The following is a 6,532-nucleotide window of genomic DNA, read 5'->3' as shown; positions in this document are numbered from 1 at the left end:
AAAAAACGGATTAGAACAAGTTTTGTTGTCAAATAATTCATATAAATAAGTTCAGACCCGGTCACACATCATCTTGTAAACCAGTTTAAACACATTGTAAAACTTTGAAAACGCTTAAAAAACATATTTTAATTCCTTTTAAACCTCTTGTAAAAACTTTTAAAAATCATTTTAAAACTCTTTAAAACCTTTTTAAAACCCCATGAAACGTTAACAACACATTGTAAAACCTTAAGCTTTGCAATCATACCATTGTTGTTAACGACTTCCCTGGCGTCTCTAGTGTTGTGAACCACCTAGCATCAACTTTTTTACCCAGAATTGTTAGTTGCCTACATCCAAAAATAAACAGAATAACCATGAATACTTACAAAACCATGAATACATCTTTTAAAAGAATAATTGAACTTTTACTTTTGTTGCTAGAAACTAAAACTTACTTTGTTTTCCTTGAATTCTTCCAGTCATTAAATACTTCTAACCGGGTCTTATCAACTTTGGAAAAAGGATAAAGTATTGGGTCCTTCTTCTTCTCGGCCGTGTAAGGCGGCTGAGTGTGAATAGAAGGAATTGTATTTCGTTCACTTTTTCTTTGCACACAACCAACATCATCAGATTTACTCTTCTTTTTCTGTGGCTTTACAAAACAAAAAAATTTCGCACTTTATATCGATACACTGGAAAACAATTTAAATATCTCATAGAAATTATTAAGTTAGATATATACCCCTTCTCTAGCTTGAATATCAGTATCTGGATTGTCACTTGGTTTACGCTTCTTCCTCTATAGTGCCTCAAGAAAATCACAATTTTTTTGTAAACATTAATAAAATGTAAAACATTATACAACTAGATACTAACCTCTTTTCTGTTCGTAACATCATCATCACCATCATTGCTTTGCTTAGACTTTCTCTGCAGTTCATCATTGCTTGGTTTACTTGATGAAATCTTTTAAAATACTCATAACAACTATATAAAAAATTAATGATTTACTTGTTTTCTCTCTCTCAAAACTCTCTTCTTACTGGTTGCTCCCTTCTCTTTATCCATGCTTTTATCTTTTCCACTATCCTCATCTTCTTCAGAAAGAAGATCAAATTTTGGTGTAGAAGAGCGTGGAGAAGGAGATTTATCCTTCAAAGATGATAACAATTGTGGTTTACAACTGGCTTTTAAAAGGGTATTTGAGAACTTATAAAAACACTAGATATATGTACCTTTGGTGTTTCTTCAAAGTAATTACCATCATCACCACCAGTTTTTTGGGTGTTTTCATCATCTCCAGCGTAGCTCCCATCTTGTGTGTTTGACGGACAGACAGAATCTGCAGACTGACTTTCTACGAAATCTTCTCTAGCAATATCTCCATCAACATTTTGTTTGCCAGCCTGCAACAAAACAAAATAACATATAACAACATCATTTTAAAGGTTTTACATTCTATTTTAAAAAGGTTTTAAAAGGTTTAAGTCACTATGGTTGCCCATTAATCAGTGTTATGTTGTAAATCCGTTAAAAACACTTATAAAATAGAAAACTTTGATGTGGGACTTTTAAAACTTTTAAAATAGATACTGACCTCTTCATTTATAACCTCTTCATTTCTATTCTGTCTATCTTCATCTTCGTGAGACTGCAAAGGGAAAAGAAAAAAAAGGAGCTCAGTTTAAAGAGTTTAGTGTCCAATATATGCGAAAATGTGTGATCTTGTAATCTTACTCCTTTATCCTTATCTTTCTCTGATGTGGTTTTGACGGCTTCTTTAATGGCTTCTAGTCTTTTATTGAAGTCTTCTAACATAAAGAAGATTATGTCAAGTTTTTCAGAATCTGACAAATTTTTCTCCATTTTCTCATGTTTCTCAAAGACTGGCAATTTTTCCCCCATTTTGTCACCCAACTCTCCCATAGCATAGTAAATATCAACTAATCTAGAAGACCATTCTTCTTTCTTTCAACCTATAGCCTTTCATAACCAAGCCAATAACTTCTTCAAAATCATTGTCATCTTTATCAACCAAATGCTTATATTCTTGTGGATCTCCAATTATTGTTTTGACTTCAACCTACAAAAATAATCAAAATCCATCAAAACAAAACTCATCAAATATAGATAACCAATGAATAATCAAAACTACACTTTTAATAGAATTCAAAATTTACACAAGTTGCTGTCTTAATAGCATCAATAATATCATCAAACCTTGCATATCGACTTGATTGCCAGTTGAGAATCAGTGGATAGAATGTTCTGGAAAAATTACATCTTCTCCCAAATGTATCACCAAAAATTGGAACAGCACTCAAGGCCCATATATATAATGCCATGGGAAATCCCTTGACACTATACTGACCTTTTGACCAAGAATCTTTATCGAATTTCTGAATGCATGTGGCGAGAATGTTATACGCTTTCTTGCCCCATGGTTGGGCTGTATACATCTCAAAATTCGATGCATGTTTAAGCCTAGACAGAGGTATCTTCTCTAATGAATATGGTGTCATCAAAATACCTTCTGTTAATACCACTGCAGCGAGGCATTCCTTTTCCTTGTCATCCAAAGGTTCTTCACCCTCTTCTGGTTCATTAAATAGTCGATATTGAAGTTGAGTTAAAGTGTAATCTCCTCTCACCGCCCAAGAATATGGTTCACTAATTGGATCTTTGCCGTTATTCCTTGGTTCTCTATGAATAGGTTCGCATTGAATCCCTATGTTTAATAAAACAATGATGTTAGTTTGTTCAAACTTGCCTAATATAAACTGTTTTAAAACCCTTTTAAAACCCTTTTAAAAGGGTTTTAAAACTTCTAAAACGGGGAAAACCCTTTTAAAAGGGTTTTAAAACTTCTAAAATGGGAAAAACCCTTTTACAATAGTTTTATAACCCTTTTAAACCCCTTTTAAAACCCTAATAAATAAGTTTTAAAAGGGTTTTAAAAGAGTTTAAAGAGTTTTAAAAGAGTTTTAAAAGAGTTTTAACGGGCTTTTAACAATTTTAAAATTTAAAGGGGTTTTAAAAGGTTTTAAAAGGGTTTTAAAAGGGTTTTAAAAGGTTTTAAAAGGTTTTAAACCCTTTTAAAACCCTTTAAAAAACCATTGAAAGGTTTTTAAAACCATTGCAAACACTTTATAATTATCTGTTGTAAGGAAGAACTCTCTCATGGAGAACCGAAGAGGTTGCATGTCGATTGTAAACCATAAGTTTCTCCCTCTTGTCTTCAGCCTTCTCAGCATCAAGTAGTGGAATAATTTCCCAGAAATTTTGATGTCTCTGCCCGAAAGATTGATGATAGGCCCAAGGAAGGAAGATTGAAGCTTCGTGAAAGATTCCTTTTCTAATGCATCTTTAACTTTGTCAACTAGGCTTAAGTATGAATGTTGACATATGTTTGCTCCAACAATTGGTTCAAAACTCATATCATATATTGGTTCTGGTAGTGCAAGGGCTTCAAAATCACTTGATGCCATCTGTTAAAGAAACACACTTAATTAGACTTTTCAACGGATTTACAAGAGATTTAAAAGGGTTTTTAAAAATCAACATCACACGTTATCGATCTGAAGTCGTCTTATCAACACACTTTATCGACATAATTCAACTACGACCGATCTGAAAATTGATATTAAATGGTTTAACAGGGACTTTTTAAAAAGTGTTTTACAAGAGATAACAAAAATCCAAATTTACAAGACTTTACTAATTTCAAATCCATATCAAACACAATTATCGATCTGAATGCGTCAGATCTGAATCTGGATCGATATCAAAGAAACTGAAGGGGCTTTTAAAAACTGTTTTACGAGAACATAAATCCAAATTTAAAAGAGTTTATATATTCCAAATCGATATCAAAGAAATCTAAAAGCCCTAAATTTAAAAAAGCGATAGTCCAAATTGATAAACTCAGAAAGAAACAAAGAAAGAAGGAACCTGCCTGCGATAGAACCGGAATCAATGTCGGGAATTACGTGTACAAGAGACAAAAACGCAGAATCGCCGCGAAGAATGATCGAAAATCGCCGATGAACGACGTGAACAAGGATTGAGAATCGTCAGTTGAGGAAGAAGGAGAGAAGCACGGCGAAGTGAAGAAAATTAGGTTTCCTTCATTAAGAATAAAATAGTCTTTTTTACCAAAAAAGGGGTACCCTTAAAAATGGACCCTTCCCAAGAGCATTTTAAAAAAGTGGAAAAGAAAAATGGGTATTTTTGCTTTTTCCCCTATCTTTCAAGAAAAATGTTTTTGATTAAATTTTAATATTTTTTAATTATTTTAATTGCTTTAAACTTTGAAATGAGGAATATTCTATATACAATAATTTTATACGTAGTTACCAAATATTTTGATAATTTTATTTAATTAAAGTTTACTATACTACAGTCTTATGTTTACAATGTCATTAATAAAAACTCTGTAAATCAATGTTTAACTTCTATAAAACATGATAAACATAGATTCTCTCATATTAGGAAAATGTTTAAATTTCTATATTATTATTTATATTAATATAGTTTATCAATTTGTAATAGTTTTTGTACTATTTGTTAATTTTTTATTTATAGAAAAGTTTATATATTTTAAATTTTGTATAATAAATAACCATACCAAAAAAATGTTGATATAAATGTTATTTTGAGAAATTATTATAAATTTTTTTGAGATTCATACATTAATATAAGTTTTTTGAGATTCGTACATTAGTAAAACAATAGTTTAGTTGAAGAAAATTTAAGAAATATAATCAAAACTATTATGCATACAACCATGCAATACGCAGACTAATTACCTAGTAAGAGATAAGAAAAGATTCTGTAATATTCTGTTCAACTCCTCCCAACAAAAAGGAGAATAAAATAATGTATTTAACATTAACGTCTAAAAGCTAAGATGTGTAATGTTTGCATGCAGTGTAATATGAACGCACTTTAAACCTTACGATGGCGACCACGATAAAACAAATAAAGTTCAAAAGACAAAAAAGAGGAAAGGCTAATTAGCAAAAGGAGAACATAATTAAAAGTTCCAATTAATAAAAGAGAAGTATGTTTTCTCCGAATGTAATTCAATAGTATTATCTACCAAACAATTAATTTTTTTTTTCTGATAAAGTAGACCGAGTATTTAGTTTTTTGAAAATTGATTGGTATAGAAGTAAAAGAAATATTTTTATTTTGAATTATGGAGCAAGAGAACAAAATGTTACATAACAGATATCGATAGTCTGGAAAGCATTAGAAAATAAAAACTCTGTTGAATACGAGTTGGGATACATGAATCATACAATTCGATTTTTTTGGTTTTATTTAATTATTTAGAATTTTCAACTTCTTTTGGCTTGTGATAAATTAGTCCGGGTAGGCTATAGATAAACCAAATGTATTTAAGTATTTTATAAACTTTTACATTTCATTTTATAAATAAAACCAACTCCAAATTTGATAGCTCAGCTTGTTTAAAATAGACCTAATGAGGGTGAGAACCAACAATGCACACGCCAGCAAGAAATGAAGCTCCTCACTTTTAAAATCATTGCCTTTGGTGTAAGTAAGTGCACCCACTTCTTTAGTTCCATTTCAAGACACACCTACCTAATACTAATTGTGTTTTCAGTTTTGTTTAACTTCTACAATCAACATTAAAAACACACAATTGCTCAAATTTATTCCGTGAAAGAAGTTTTAAAAGAAGCCGTACAAGACAGATATACACACACACACACTAGCAAAAGTAGTTTTATTTATAACGTGAAATTTTAGTCATCCTTTTTTTTCTGCAAATATCAAAAGGAACGAGTTTTAAACGGAGTCATGTAGAGTTACGAAAAAAAAGACTCATAATAAATACATCCACAAACAACCACCTCACTGTTTATAAAATACTTCACGTTCTACAACACTTATGATCCATGATTATTTCTTTGTAGGTTCTACACCCCCCAAAGTCCAAACACTCTTCTTGTTCTTCATTATTGATTTCTTTCTCTTTTTCCTCCGATCATAATTATATCAATCTTTATCTAAATAAGGAACGCTGAATAATAAAAGTGGACCAAAAAACAAAAATTGCATTTTGAAATTCCGTTGTATTACTAATGTTTTAAACAAAAATAAATTTAAAGGGAAACACAAAAGAAAGAAAAAAATGTATTTATTATCGAAACAATCTAAAACATAAATACATAATTATGCATGGTGGAGTGGAAGATTGAGTAAACCAATATTGAGCAAACCGGGTAATAAGAGGAGGAAAGAAGAGCATTTAAAAAAAATGGTCCAAAACGGTTGAAATTGAAATCATGAAGGATGATGGTTCGAACCAATCTTTACCATCATTGCGAATCTTTTTTTTTTTTAGAGAGAGGTCGATGGCCTTCTATAACGTAGCCCTCTCACAATCCTCCTAAACATAATGACAATATTACCCTTCTTCTCTGACTGACCACTTCATTATCGTTACCAAAGTACCCTCGGTTCTAGTTCTTTTAACGAATCTTCTGTTTGGAGGATGAATACGATGAAGAGCCCA

This window comes from Camelina sativa, chromosome 9 (assembly GCF_000633955.1).
Source record: "Camelina sativa cultivar DH55 chromosome 9, Cs, whole genome shotgun sequence".
Classification (NCBI taxonomy): Eukaryota; Viridiplantae; Streptophyta; class Magnoliopsida; order Brassicales; family Brassicaceae; genus Camelina; species Camelina sativa.
The sequence above is the reverse complement of the archived record's forward strand: the minus strand, read 5'-3'. Positions refer to the sequence as shown.